Genomic DNA, 15,084 nt, shown 5'->3' with positions numbered 1-15,084 from the left:
TTCAGATGAAACGGTGTGTTTAGTTTTTTAAAAAATAATCTTTATTGTCACAAGTAGGCTTACATTAACACTGCAATGAAGTTACCGTGAAAAGCCCCTAGTCGCCTCATTCCGCTTACTGTTCGGGTACACAAGAAGGAGAATTTAAAATGTCCAATTCACCTAACAGCACGTCTTTCGGGACTGGTGTGTGGCCACTAGGGGATTTTCACAGTAATTTCATTGCAGCGTTAATGTAAGCCTACTTGTGACACTAATAAAGATTATTATATTATTTTTGTTTGAATTTCATGACCTTCAATATTTACACTACCGACTCCAATTCTCTTTCCCGGTGATAGATTCATGAAAAGCTGAGTTTATGAGACTGCCAACAGGTTATGGGAGTGAAAATGGCCATAGCTATTTCAAAGATACCAGAATCCCAACTAAGGCAGCATCAAAAGAAAAAGTCGCTCGCAGTGAATGGATTATTAGAGACTCCCTCATTCTGCTTTGGGTGAAGGGTCAAGTGCTAGCTTGAGATACCTAAATGTTTCAAAGCAAAACCTCTCTTCAATTCTACTGCAGATTTCGGCAAAACTGCCACTTCATATGGCTTAATACATGTCACTTGACAGTGGGTTAGACTTCAATTGCCAAATTAAATTTATTGAAAGTAAAAAAGCATTTCTGACAACTAAACTCCGGAAGTAGTTCAAATTCTACGGAAAAATCTGACCAAGGATCTGTTCAATTAGCTGTAGCTGCTTGAAAATGTGTGCAAATAAAATTAATTAGGGATTCAAAATAGGAAACTAGAAATAAACAAAAAAAATCTTTTCATACAGAAAATGTGAGAAGCAGAAAACATTTCTCTTAACGACTCCTTTGTACTGTACCATGAAAAGATGTAAAGCATCACCAGGCCTCTGTGTCTCTTTGATCACATGAGAAAGAATACTAAATTGAGAGGTATATCTCACCATAGATCTTGGAATTGCTCATTCCAAGCTGTCAAGCAGGAAGCAACTTGTATGGGACACGAGACAGACACATCCTCAGACACCTCCAATATACTGTTCTGCAGTCAAACATCAGCTTGATCAAATACATCTGGTGGCTAATTGAAAGCATATTCATTCAGAATGTTTTTTTTTGCAGACATCGCATCACTCATCTCTTTAATAAAAATTATTCAGGCCATCAGTCAAAAAAGCCAATACTCAAGAACTCCCAACAACATCCTGAATCCTGCACCTTAGCACTAACAAACGGAATTGCTATCATGATTCAGTCTTTGGAATACTGAAAGAATAGAACAGACATCCAATTGATTATGAACAAACGTCAGTTTTGAGACGGAGCTAAATGCACCTTCAGCTTCTAATTAACGATACTTAGACAAAACCAACATGGGATGAAGGAACATCAAATCTATTAACATATCCCAAGGGGATGGCATGCAAAGCTTTGAACATCCTCATCCCCAATTTACATTGCAATTTGCTGCCACGGTTTCATATGCCCGTAGAAAGTGGATCCGTAAAATGGAGACTGTTTTTGTCCGCACGTTAGTGGATACCAGCGCCAGCAACTGTCAAGCCTAGTCGGCCAGGGATCACTTGAAACAACAGAGCAAAGTATTGTCAAATAACGATTTTGTGCAGAAGGGTTTTAAAAATCCATTAATGTCAAGCATAATTAAAAGTGCTTCATTATTTCAACTCACGGACTAAAGAGACTGCCATTTCTAGAGAGCTTGGGGCTGATATACTAGCCATTTGTTGCATATGAAACAGTTCCACTGATCTGGATTTTAGGGCCAAGACCTTGATATTGACATGCAGGGTTGCATCATGATACAAAGTGGCATTATGATAGAGATGTAGAGCTGCACAAAACTGTTTAATGGAAAAGGATTAGAGGCACTTGTATCACAGAAGATTCCAAGGCTTTCAAAAATCTGGATTTACAATGATTTTTTTTCTTTTAAAAAAAAATAATAAATTTAGTGTACCTAATTCATTTTTTTCCAATTAAGGGGTAATTTAGCCTGGCCAATCCACCTTCATCTTGCATGCAATCGGGAAGTGGGAACAGCATTGAGTTTATGTCTTTTATCAATGAGGTTCAGAAATAGAAACAATAACTTTTGTTTTAGCATCTTTCATTTAAAAAAAAAACTAAATTTAGAGTACCCAATTATTTTATTTTCCAATTAAGGAGCAATTTAACGTGGCCAATCCACCTAACCTGCACATCTTTGGATTATGGGGGCGAAACCCACGCAGACACGGGGAGAATGTGCAAACTCCACACGGACAGTGACCCAGAGCCGGGACCGAACCTGGGACCTCGGCGGCGTGAGGCAGCAGGGCTAACCCACTGCGCCGCCCTGGATTTACAATGATAACAGAACTTTAAAGTTCAGGTTCTGTATATTAGAGAGTGCCTTGAGAAACATCAGGGGCGAGATTCTCCGTTCCCCGACTGATTTCGTAATCGGCGATCGGACAGAGAATCCCTTTTTACGACAAAATCGGAAGCAGCGCCTGTTTCACGCAGATTTTGTATGCTCTGCGCCCTCTAAAACGGCGTCATCGTGGCGCACACAGCACGCCGTTGGGACGGCCTCAGTGCGTCACCAGAAGGTCCTCCCCTGATGCTCCGCCCCCGATGGGCAGGGTTCACGACAGCGCAGTGTAGCCACCTAAAAATTGGCCAACTCCCGATTTAAAATGGCGAATGGCAAAGGCTGATGGGACAGTCAGCCAACACAGACAGAAACCAGCAGGTGCAGGTTTGCTGTGTATTTAACTCTGCAAAAGGCCAGACAACATCGATACCAGCGACCATCAGCATAATAATGTAGCAGCCATTTACATACTAATGAGCAATCCCCGGGGACAATAGCAACATTTGGGACACTCAAAACTAAGCCAGACTCCCCGGCGCCAGCAGGAGCCAACACAAAGGAGGTGAACGAACACCTCAAGACCACCCATCGATCAGGGAACTGCTCCAGTATTGGAGAAATCGAACCAAGTGATTGGGACAAAGTCCAATCACTTGGGACCAGGAACAGGGTCTGCCCCGAAAGGCGGGAAGCCCCTGGGGACTATAAGAGTTAAGCCCCAAGTTCAAATCGCTCTCTCTCTCTTCGTCCTGCCCGGGTCACCCAGCAACACGAACCAACATTGACCGTGATCGGGGCAGTGACCACCGAAAGAAGTAAGTCTTAATTCAACGCTCGCTACGAGATAGGCGCTCCTAGCTACCAATCCGTACCAACTTCGAATCCCGCAGACTCAGAACCCGAACGAAAGGCTATTTGTTCCCCTGACCTGGTGGGCCAGTCCGAAGTTAAGTATACGCCTGTTAGTTGTAGAAGTAGCTTAGACGTAGAATTTGTGCATGAGTAGCGATTACTGTGTATAATAAATGTGCTTTGATTTGAATCTTACTAATCGGTGTATTGAGTTATTGATCATTACTTGGACTTGAACCTCGTGGCGGTATCATAAAGATACCTGGCGACTCGAGAGCAAAGGTAATAAAACAGAACAATTGAACCAACCGGAAAGTTAGCAACAGCAGTTCACTTCTGGCCGCACGGGAACCTGGTGTGGCGGCTGCGGACTGTGTCCAGTGCTGCCACAGTCGGGCGGGAGCCATGCTGCTGCCCGGGAGGGGGGGGGGGGCCTTCTGCGAGGTGGCAGGGGGACTGGTGGGGGGTGGCCAGTAGGACACTATGTGGCAGGTCGGATCCGCGCATGGCCAGCACCATGTTTTAATGTGCGACCGCTGCAGGTTATCGTCATTCCCACGCGCGGCCACAGACCCGGCCACTTTCCGGACGTTTATTTTGTGGAGTTTTACGAGGCGCAACTGCTAGCCCCTCACCAGTCGCAGCAGCGGTGAGGGGGTGCTGCTGATTTTTTCCACGTATAACACCATGGATCCTCCGAACTTCTTTAAATATAAATTTAGTGTACCCAATTATTTTTTCTCCAATTAAGGGGCAATTTAGCGTGGCCAATCCACCTAACCTGCACATCTTTGGGTTGTGGGGGCGAAACCCACGCAGACACGGGAAGAATGTGCAAACTCCACACGGACAGTGACCCAGGGCCGGGATTCGAACCCGGGTCCTCAGCACCGCAGTCCCAGTGCTAACCACTGCGCCACATGCCGCCCCTTGATCCTCCGCACTTACCCTCAGAATCGGCGAATCTGGCTCTAGCTGTGTCGTGTTAGTGGCTTCCCGCTTTGTGTCACGTTACAGGGAAATCAGCTTCACTTCCAGAGCAAAAAGATATTCAACCTTATTTGGTCACAATTATTGCGGCTCCAGTCTGGGTAAGGTGTAACATAGGCCTCAAGCATTCATTTAAAATACAAGTATCCTATCTGATTGATTTGAATATATGTAGGTAGCTCTTTTGAAAGGTAAAGGAGAACATTTGAATCTGCTACTGCAATGTCAATTGTTTTTATTAACCTGTTTCAAGTTAATGAATTCATCTGAAGTCTTTGGAAACAGAAGGTCTGACCTGAGAGCGATCTAAGGATGGCAAGATAAAAGAATCACAAAAATTTTACACTGTTTGTTTAAAGTAAATTTAGGGTACCCAATTCTTCTTTTCCCAATGAAGGGTCAATTTAGCGTAGCCAATTCACCCACCCTGCACATCTTTTTTATTGTGGGGGGTGAGACCCACGCACACACATGGAGATTGTGCAAACTCCACACGGACAGTGACTTGGGGCCGGGATTGAATCTGGGTCCTTGCGGCAGCAGTGCTAACCACTGCGCCACCGTGACACCCCCAAAATATTACATTGTGACTATTCATTACTTACCTAAATTAAGTAGGTTCAATAACAAGTGCAAAACCTACAATGTGATACAAACATGGGCAGCAGGCCAGTTAGTCTTACTTCGGTGGTAGGCAAAGTAATGGAAAGGGTACTGAGGGATCGGATTTCTGAGCATCTGGAAAGACACTGCTTGATTAGGGATAGTCAGCACGGATTTGTGAGGGGTAGGTCTTGCCTCACAAGTCTTATTGAATTCTTTGAGGAGGTGACCAAGCACGTGGATGAAGGTAAAGCAGTGGATGTAGTGTACATGGATTTTAGTAAGGCATTTGATAAGGTTCCCCATGGTAGGCTTATGCAGAAAGTAAGGGGGCATGGGATAGTGGGAAATTTGGCCAGTTGGATAACGAACTGGCTAACTGATAGAAGTCAGAGAGTGGTGGTGGATGGCAAATATTCAGCCTGGATCCCAGTTACCAGTGGCGTACCGCAGGGATCAGTTCTGGGTCCTCTGCTGTTTGTGATTTTCATTAATGACTTGGATGAGGGAGTTGAAGGGTGGGTCAGTAAATTTGCAGACGATACGAAGATTGGTGGAGTTGTGAATAGTGAGGAGGGCTGTTGTCGGCTGCAAAGAGACATAGATAGGATGCAGAGCTGGGTAGAGAAGTGGCAGATGGAGTTTAACCCTGAAAAGTGTGAGGCTGTCCATTTTGGAAGGACAAATATGAATGCGGAATACAGGGTTAATGGTAGGGTTCTTGGCAATGTGGAGGAGCAGAGAGATCTTGGGGTCTATGTTCATAGATCTTTGAAAGTTGCCACTCAAGTGGATAGAGCTGTGAAGAAGGCCTATGGTGTGCTCGCGTTCCTTAGCAGAGGGATTGCATTTAAGAGCCGTGAGGTGATGATGCAGCTGTACAAAACTTTGGTAAGGCCACATTTGGAGTAGTGTGTGCAGTTCTGGTCGCCTCATTTTAGGAAGGATGTGGAAGCTTTGGAAAAGGTGCAAAGGATGTTGCCTGGAATGGAGAGTAGGTCTTACGAGGAAAGGTTGAGGGTGCTAGGCCTTTTCTCATTAGAACGGAGAAGGATGAGGGGCGACTTGATAGAGGTTTATAAGATGATCAGGGTAATAGAGCGAGTAGACAGTCAAGAGACTTTTCCCCCGGGTGGAACAAACCATTACGAGGGGACAGAAATTTAAGGTGAATGGTGGAAGATATAGGGGGGGGGGATGTCAGAGAGTAGTGGGGGCATGGAATGCACTGCCTGTGGAAGTAGTTGAGTTGGAAACATTAGGGACCTTCAAGCAGCTATTGGATAGGTACATGGATTACGATAGAATGATGGGGTGTAGATTAATTTGTTCTTAATCTAGGACAAATGTTCGGCACAACATCGTGGGCCGAAGGGCCTGTTCTCTGCTGTATTTTTCTATGTTCTATGTTGTAACACTGTGGCTTCACAGCGCCAGGGTCCCAGATTCGATTCCCCGCTGGGACACGGTCTGTGCGGAGTCTGCACGTTCTCCCCGTGTGTGCGTGGGTTTCCTCCGGGTGCTCCGGTTTCCTCCCACAGTTCAAAGATGTGCAGGTTAGGTGGATTGGCCATGCTAAATTGCCCTTAGTGTTCAAAATTGCCCTTTGTGTTGGGTGGGGTTACTGGGTTATGGAGATAGGGTGGTGATGTGGGCTTGGGTAGGGTGCTCTTTCAAAGAGCCGGTGCAGACTCGATGGGCCGAATGGCCTTCTGCACTGTAAATTCTATGAAATTCTTTACAGACATTGAGTATCACGTTCTCTTCAGCTTTCACTAATATTTATTGAGTGTGATTGATGGCAAAAGCAAAATTCACTGGTTATCAATGTTATTCTCTAAATGTCCCAACGGTTACGCTTTCATGAGCTCTATGCTTACTCCAAATGTTTTTGACGTTCAGTTTCACAAACTATTCCTCTCTTACTTGGTTATGTGCATAGCCCGAGATGATCTTCAATTATCCCTCTACACACTGCAGAGCCACTGAGCAAATCACCAGGGCAGGATCTACCTGTCGCGTTGCTCCCGAAAAGCCGCACGCGCAACACGACCGGCAGATAGAGGCCGGGAGATCCCTCTTGCGGGATCTATTCGGCTCGCCACGCCTCGCAAGATCTAATGCTATTTTGCGAGACATCATGATGTGAATCCTGCCCATTGTGAGTGGGATCACTTTCTGGCAAATCTATATATTAGAGTGTGCCAGCTAATCAAGGCGTGGGATCCTCGCCTTGGAGACCTCAGGCAAGCGCCATTCAGTGCTGGTGTCGACAAACGGGGACCAGACAGAACGGCACGAATGGGGGTCTGCCTGGGTGATTGGAGGCCCCCAGGTGCGTGCACCCTGGGCAGGGTGGTACCTGCCACTGTGGGTGCCACCTGGGCACCTTGGCACTGCCAGCCTGGCATCCAACTAATCTCACACTGCAGGACTCTGACCCCTTTCATGTCGATTGAGCCTCAGAGTATCTCCTATAAAAACACAGCCAAAATCACAGGCTCAGAAGTCAAACTCGCAGTCAGCATTGTACCACTCCACAGCACTGCCATGTGCAGAGCCAATACAGTACTTGTGCTGAGACATTTTCAATTTACTTTTCAATTACTGGTGCACCTTTCGGTGGTCAATTGGGCTAGTAGACAAGCACAATGCCTGGTCCTTCTCATTCACCAGGGTTCAATCTCATGAAGGCGAAGCAGGAGGGTAGAAAAGCAACTTACAATGGACACTCTGAGGTTTTTAATTCCCTCAACTTGGTGACGGGCTAAGTTATACATAACATATTCGAAAACATTATTTCTTTTTGTTGTCTGCATAATCCTGTGCAACACACTAAAAGACTAAAACAAAAGTGGAGATCGAAATACACAAAAAAAACAGAGCTTGTGAAACAAATCAAACTCATAGAATTGTTACAACGCAGAAGCAGGCCATTAGGCTTGCCATGTTCATGTTGGATCCCTGCCTCACAGCTCCAGGGACCAAGGTTCAATTCCGGCCTCGGGTGACTGTGTGGAGTTTGCACGTTCTCCCCGTGTCGGTGTGGGTTTCTTCTGGGTGCTCCGGTTTCCTCCCCAGTCCCAAGATGTACAGGTTAGGTGGATTGGCCATGATAAATTGCCCCTTACTGTCCAAAAGGTTAGGTGGTGTTACTGGATTACAGGGATAGGTTGGAGGTGTGGGCTTAAGTAGAATGCTCATCCAAGGGCCGGTGCAGACTTGATGGGCCAAATGGCCTCCTTCTGCACTGTAAATTCTATGATTTTCAACACCAAGGTCCTGGAACCCCTGCCCAAACAGCATTGTGGGCACACCTACAGCACATGAACGGCAGTGGTTCAAGAAGTCAGCACACCATTACCTCTTCAAGGGTAACTAGGGATGGCCAATAAATTCTAGCCTTGCCAGTGACACCCAGCTGCTATGAACAAATATATATTTTAAAAACCCTTTCTAATGCCTTTATATCCTTCCTAAAGTACAATGCCCTGAACTGGACCCAGTACACCAGTTGAAGCCAAACAGCGTTTTATAAAGGTTTATCATAACTTTGTTGCTCGTATACTCTTGGAATTTAGAAGGATGTGGGGGGGACTCATAGAAACATATAAAATTATGAAGGGAATAGATAGGATAGATGCGGGCAGGTTGTTTCCACTGGCGGGTGAAAGCAGAACTAGGGGACATAGCCTCAAAATAAGGGCAAGTAGATTTAGGACTGAGCTTAGGAGGAACTTCTTCACCCAAAGGGTTGTGAATCTAATGAATTCCTTGCCCAGTGAAGCAGTTGAGGCTCCTTCATTAAATGTTTTCAAGATAAAAATAGATAGTTTTTTGGAGAATAAAGGAATAAAGGGTTATGGAAGTGGAGCGGAGTCCACAAAAGATCAGCCATGATCTCATTGAATGGCGGAGCAGGCTCGAAGGGCCAGATGACCTACTCCTGCTCCTAGTTCCTATGTTCTTATGTACTGTGTGGCTTTATTTATGAAGCCCAGGATCTTGTATGTCCTTTTCACCACTTTCCCAGACTGCTCTGCCACCTTTATCAATTTGTGCACATATACCCAAGGTCTCTGTCCCAGTACTCTCTTTAGAATTGCATCCTTTCCATGCCATATCGTTTTCCCTGGTTTGTCCCATCAACATGAATCACTTCACACTTCTCTGCATCCAACTTAACTTGTCACGTTGTGCCCATTTCACCAGCCTATGTCCTCTTGAAGTCTATCACTTTCCTCCCCATAATTCACAATATCTCCAACATTGTGCCATATGCAAATTTTGAAATACTACACTGTACACCCAAGTTTAGGTTATCAATGGATATTTTTAAAAATCTGTAGTCCAAATCACAACCACCATTCACTGTATCCTGTCAGACGTTCGCATCCATGCTGCCATTTTTAGCATATCATCTTCAACTTTGCTGACAAGCCTAACATGTGCCACTTTATCAAACCTTTATAGAAGTCCATGGACACCAAATCAAACATATGCAGCGAGATTCTCCAGAATCGGCGCAATGGCCCGACACTGGCGTCAAAAACGGCGCAAACCACTCCAGCGTTGGGCCGACCAGAAGTAGCGGAATCCTCCGCACTTCCGGGGGCTAGGTGGACGTTGGAGGGGTTGGCGTCGCGCCAGCCGGCGCCAAAGGGACTGTGCAAGTCCGCGCTTGCGCCAAAGTGCCAGCGTGATCTCGTAAATGTGTGGAACGCTGGCATATTCTGACATGAGTGCGGGGAAGGAGTGCCCCCATGGCACAGGCCCGCCCGTAGATCGGTGGGCCCCGATCACGGGTCAGGCCACCGTGGGGGCCCGCCCGGGGTCGGATCTCCCCGCGCCCCCGAGGACCGCCCCAGTCGACTTACCTGCCAGGTCCCGCCTTGTGGGACATGCCTAATCCACGCCGGCGGGACTGGCCAAAAAACCGACGGCCGCTCGGCCCATCGGGGCCCGGAGAATTGCCAGAGGGGGCGCTGCCAACGGCCTGCGACCAGCGTGGCATGAACCCTGCGCCAGCCCGAAAACTGGCGCTGGAGAATGCGGCAGCCGGCGTCGGGGCGGGATTCGCGCCGCCCCCCGGAGATTCTCTGACCCGGCAGGGGGTCGGAGAATCCTGCCCATGATCCTCATCAACCTGCTATTGCCTATTACCTCGAAAAATCTCAATCATGTTTCAGCCCCGATCTCCCAGAAACATTCGAGCAGTACCGCAAACCTTCAATCCTCTGCAATGCAGAATGGCCCAGCTCCTCCTGAAGATGGTAACTGACCTCCAAGCAGTTCCCTTTACGAGGAACCTCTTCCACATCCTGTTGATGAGTGAAAGGTTTATTTTGATCTCTAAAAGGCCCCTGTTCTGCTCACTCTCCAAGTTCAATAACTTCATCCTGTCTGAACCTTTCATTAGTTGGACAGAATTGTAACCTCGATCCACAGTTCAATTTTTAAACACTCACCGAGTCAGCATCGCACAGGAAGCCACTGGGCACTGCACAGTGTTCGGCGGACTTTTATGGAGGAAGATTAATTGGATCAATGCCGTGAACCGTGGTAGTAACACTAATTTATTATCAGAATCACTGTCACACAATTTAGCCCCAAGTCTTCAGAGCAAATTAAGAAACTTGTGCACAGAATGTGATGCTGTTCTGCTCTCATCCACCTTTGTTTTAAACTCTAAAGGGCCTCCACTTCCTAAAGCCGGGTTCCTGTCTGGATGGGGGCCAAATGAGGACGAGGAACTCCAGAAATCAAGCAACCGCAAACCCCTAACTCAAGCAAAGACTGTGCTCTGTGAAAGAGTTGGAATCTTTGTCTTTAGTTGATTTCATAAAAAGAATCAAAACACTTCCCCAGTGATTCAGAAATTTCATCCAATAAGTGGCAGATCACTTTCTCGATCCAGAGCTGATGGAGCCTAGGATTACTCATTTTAATTATAGGCAATCCAAGAGTTTATCATCACCGCTTGCCTCGAAACACCCATGGCTGGATTTTCCAATTTTGCGGCTATGTCCGGAGGAAGTCTTACGACCAAAAAGTCGACGCCGCCCCCAGTTTTGGTGTCAAAATGAGATTTTGGCGTCGACAATTGGAAAATCCAGCCCCCTGCCTCTCCTATTTCCATGTACATTGTCACCTCCCTCCCAGCCAATTGAAAGCAAAAGATATTCTTCATCATCCAAATGGATCATTCTTCACTGTCAAACAGCCTTTTCTCCCAATCTGCAAATCGCTCGTAAATAAAAGTGTTTCATGATTTGTTTTTAAGAAACAATGCCCCAATGATTTTTCTTCTGTGTTACTCATAGCAGCCCACTCAAGGTTAACCTTTAATTCATGGAGACTCCAGAATACTCCTGGCGGGCTGGCAATCCTGACCCAACTTGGGTGCTAGAACTGGTCTCAATATTCCTGGGTTAGGAAGGGGAAAATCAGCTCATTGGCCCAAAACCAATTTCAAAGCAGCAACCAAATGCATGGGAGCACTGGGTGGATCGAAATAGAGTTTGGTTTTAATACTCTGGTGGTTAAACAATCCCTTAATACTCACTGCAGAGACCCTCTTATGAACAACTGTCACTTGGACAAATAGCTAACTGGAGAATGTTCACTGCCCATGGAACTGCATCTCAGCAAAGAGTCACTGCTTTCCTGACCCGGGGAGAGATATGAAAAAATCTGGCGAAAGCTGATAAGAAGAAAAATCAGTGTGTATAATCCTGCATTAGTCTTTGAGAGTTCTCAGACGGTATTGCTGTTTATTCAGCTGTGTAGGACTTAGAATTAAATTGAACTACAATAAGTATATATCTCAATACTCATTAATCAGTGTTTATAATGCTAAAGTTTTGCTAGCTCTTTTCAAAGCAAATTTCTTGCTAACGGCGAATTGTATTTATGGGGCACGGCGAACGGAGGAAAACATTTCAAGGCATTTCACAGGAGTGTAATCAGACAAAAATTGATGCCAAGCCAAAGGAGATATTTGGAGGGGCGATGGAAAGCTTGGTTAAAAAGATAGGTTGGAAGGAAGTGGCAAAGGAGGAGAGGAGAATTTTGAAAGAGGCTTTGGTGGACTGGGAGCCTTTGATGGTCAACAAGCACGAGAAAGATGGGTGAATGAACTTGGTGACTTTGTGCAAGATGAGCTCAAGTTATGGGGGTTGGCCAGGACAACATTAGCATAGTTAAATCTCGAGATAGCAAAAGCATGAATGAGGGTTTCGGCAGTAGATTACTTATAATAATATTTTCAATAATCTTTTAATTATTGTCACAAGTAGGCTTACTGCTGCAATGAAGTTACTGTGAAATTCCCCTAGTCAAGGGCAGCACATTGGCACGGTGGTTAGCACTGCTGCCCCATAGCACCAAGGTCGCAGGCTCGATCCCGGCTCTGGGTCACTGTCCGTGTGGAGTTTGCACATTCTCCCCTTGTTTGCGTAGGTTTCGCCCCCACAACCCAAAAGATGTGCGGGGTAGGTGGATTGGCCACGCTAAATTGCCCCATAAAATTGGAAAAAATTAATTGGGTACTCTAAATTTACAAAAAAAAAGAAAAGCCCCTAGTCGCCACATTCCGGCGCCTTTTCAGGTACACAGAGGGAGAATTCAGAATGTCTAATTCACTGAACAAGCACGCCTTTCGGGACTTGCGGAAGGAAACCGGAGCACCTGGAGGAAACACCGCAGACACGGGAAGAACGTGCAGACAGTGACCCAAGCAGGAATCGAACCTGGGATCCTGCCGCTGTCAAGCAACAGTGCTACCCACTATGCTACCCTGCCGCTGAAGTCGGGGCTGTATATGGAGGTGGAAATAGCTGGCTTTTTTCTGATGGAGAGGATGTGAGGGGTCAGATGCTCAGCTTAGAGTCAAATAGGGTGCCACGGGAATTACAGTTTGGTTCATACTGAGACAATGGCCAGGGAGGGGGGATGGAATCAGTGGTGAGGGTCCAGAGGTTCTCGCACAGACAGAAAACAAATGGTACTATGTCGTGTTCCCAAGGTTTAACTAGAGGAGACTGCAACGCATCCACAGTGGATGTCAGACAAGCAGGCACAGCCAAGTTCTCTCTTGACTTTGGCGAAGTTGTTCGTCAATCCTTAATGCAAGTGATGGTCTGGGGCAGCACGGTGGCATAGTGGTTAGCGCTGCTGACATGGCGCTGAGGTCCCAGGTTCGATCCCGGCTTTGGGTCACTGTCCGTGTGGAGTTTGCACATTCTCCCAGTGTTTGAGTGGGTTTCGCCCCCACAACCCAAAGATGTGCAGGGTAGGTGGATTGGCCACACTAAATTGCCCCTTAATTGGAGAAAATTAATTGGGTACTCTGAATTTAAAAAAAAGAAAGTGATGGTCTGTTTGAAAGAGAAAGTTACTGCTTCTCCCCTGTCTGCACAAATATGTGCTGGTGATGTCACCGATTTAAGCAAAGAGTGCACGCTCTCAAATTGTAACCGTGTGTTTCAAATTGCTGATTATCCTGAAGAGGCCCAAGAGATTTAAGAGGCAGAATTAGAACTGAGGCCGTGATGTAGGTGCTCCAGCACAATACCCCTTCACCGCTATCCACATATCCGATTATCCACAAATCTCTGCAACCGGATTCAAGGCTGGAAAAGAAGCGAGACTTAGGGTGAGGGTCACAGTTGGATTATGGGTCGGAAGAGTCATGGCCAAGAAAGCACGGGGTGTCGGACCAGCTGGATTTGTGTACTGCAGCAGCAGTAAATGATTCCAGCCATTATTTTTTCCTTCAGGGAAGAGAGATATAACTCACGCCAAAAGAATGTGAGGCGGAGGAACACAGACCCCTCATTATTTTCACCCATAGTTATGTTACTGGCTTTTAACAAGCTCCTTGTAGGACCGTCTTTGGCAACAATGCCTCTTAAACCCAAGACGTTGCTGTTGTTGTGATCTGGAATGCACCCTCTGAAAGGCTGGTGGAAGTAGATTAATAGCGAGGTATTTAGGTAAATAATGGGAAAGGAAAAATCTACAGAACTATGGAAAAGAACGGGTGAGTGGGATTAATTGAACAGCTCTTTCAAATAAGCACAAGCATCATTGGCCAAAATGTTGTTTTCATTTGTGTTGCAAGGTTCTATGATAATGTCGAGCTCAGATTCTCAAATTGTGAACGTGAAATCCATACATGAAAAAAATTATAATTGCTTAACACAGACACAAGCTTTGATCGAATGCGGCTAATCGTACATTTTTATACCAGAGGCAATACATTTATCTCCGGTTTGGATTTGAATAAAATGTACGCTCAACATTAGCAAATAAAATGGATTTTAAATCATCCACCAATTTCCATTGTGGTGGATAATAAAGATTCCAGTACAATACTTTTGCAGAATTTCAGGCACTTTGACAACTGCTACGTCAAAGTAAATGTCCCCTTCTAATTGAGGGACAAATATAGTGCATCACCAGTAAGTTAATACAGACATCAATGGCTGAACATTTCCCCTTACTCTCAGAATCATCCCATTGTGCAACAATGCCTTCAACATGAACTCAAATGGTAATACCTCATCGTACAATGAATTTGCAAACCCTGTCCAAAAATTACAGTAAGTCAAGTATCTATTTGCAAACTGCTCCAAGTTTCAGCATATTCAGAGAGCAGCACTATCAACCACAATATCAGCAGCACATAATGCAACAGAGCTCAAAGTAAGATGTCACAGCACAATGCCCCACGATTCAATCCAATACAATACAGCACTGACACAAGACATGACAACACAATCCAACGCAACCCAAGAGAATACTGCACAAGAAAGCTTAACACAATATAGTGCAGCTGAACTATGTGCAAGACACCAAACATATCCCCAGGCTAAATTACACAACATTCACACATATTCCATAGCAAAATAAGTGCATAATAATAAAATAGAATGCATGTTTTTACTGGGTAAACCATTGCCGGAGAAGCAGACACATTTCCGCATACTATCTAATTCCAAGCACAAGTTGACTGATTAAGGCAGCTTATCCTCCAGAGCATTTGCACAAAAAGACAGTATCATCAGTTATTCAAATTATACTGAATAAATTGACTCTGTTATGGTGGGACAAGCTATTAAAACACATTTACAATTTTACTCTTTTGTTTTAAACATGACCATTTTTCACTGCAGCGGGTTTAATTAATGCAAGCTCTGCTGTGATGCAGAGACATATGCAACTAACAAAAAAACGGA

The 15,084-nt window shown here is 45.5% G+C and overlaps 1 protein-coding gene across 12 annotated transcripts in view; it reads right to left on the bottom strand.

Moving 5' to 3' along the window:
• The window catches only part of raraa (retinoic acid receptor, alpha a), a 756,690-nt gene that overhangs the window by 350,308 nt on the left and 391,298 nt on the right, over positions 1-15,084 (bottom strand). The window contains exon 3 of one of the 12 annotated variants that reach the window (XM_072487380.1): positions 966-1,102. The exons of the other annotated variants lie outside the window; for them this stretch is intronic. The gene's annotated coding sequence lies outside the window, so the exon portion shown is untranslated. The remainder of the gene's footprint in view (positions 1-965; positions 1,103-15,084) is intronic. 12 annotated transcript variants of the gene reach the window in all.

Source organism: Scyliorhinus torazame, chromosome 21 (genome assembly GCF_047496885.1).
Source record: "Scyliorhinus torazame isolate Kashiwa2021f chromosome 21, sScyTor2.1, whole genome shotgun sequence".
Classification (NCBI taxonomy): domain Eukaryota; kingdom Metazoa; phylum Chordata; class Chondrichthyes; order Carcharhiniformes; family Scyliorhinidae; genus Scyliorhinus; species Scyliorhinus torazame.
This window is presented reverse-complemented; position numbering and strand designations above follow the sequence as displayed.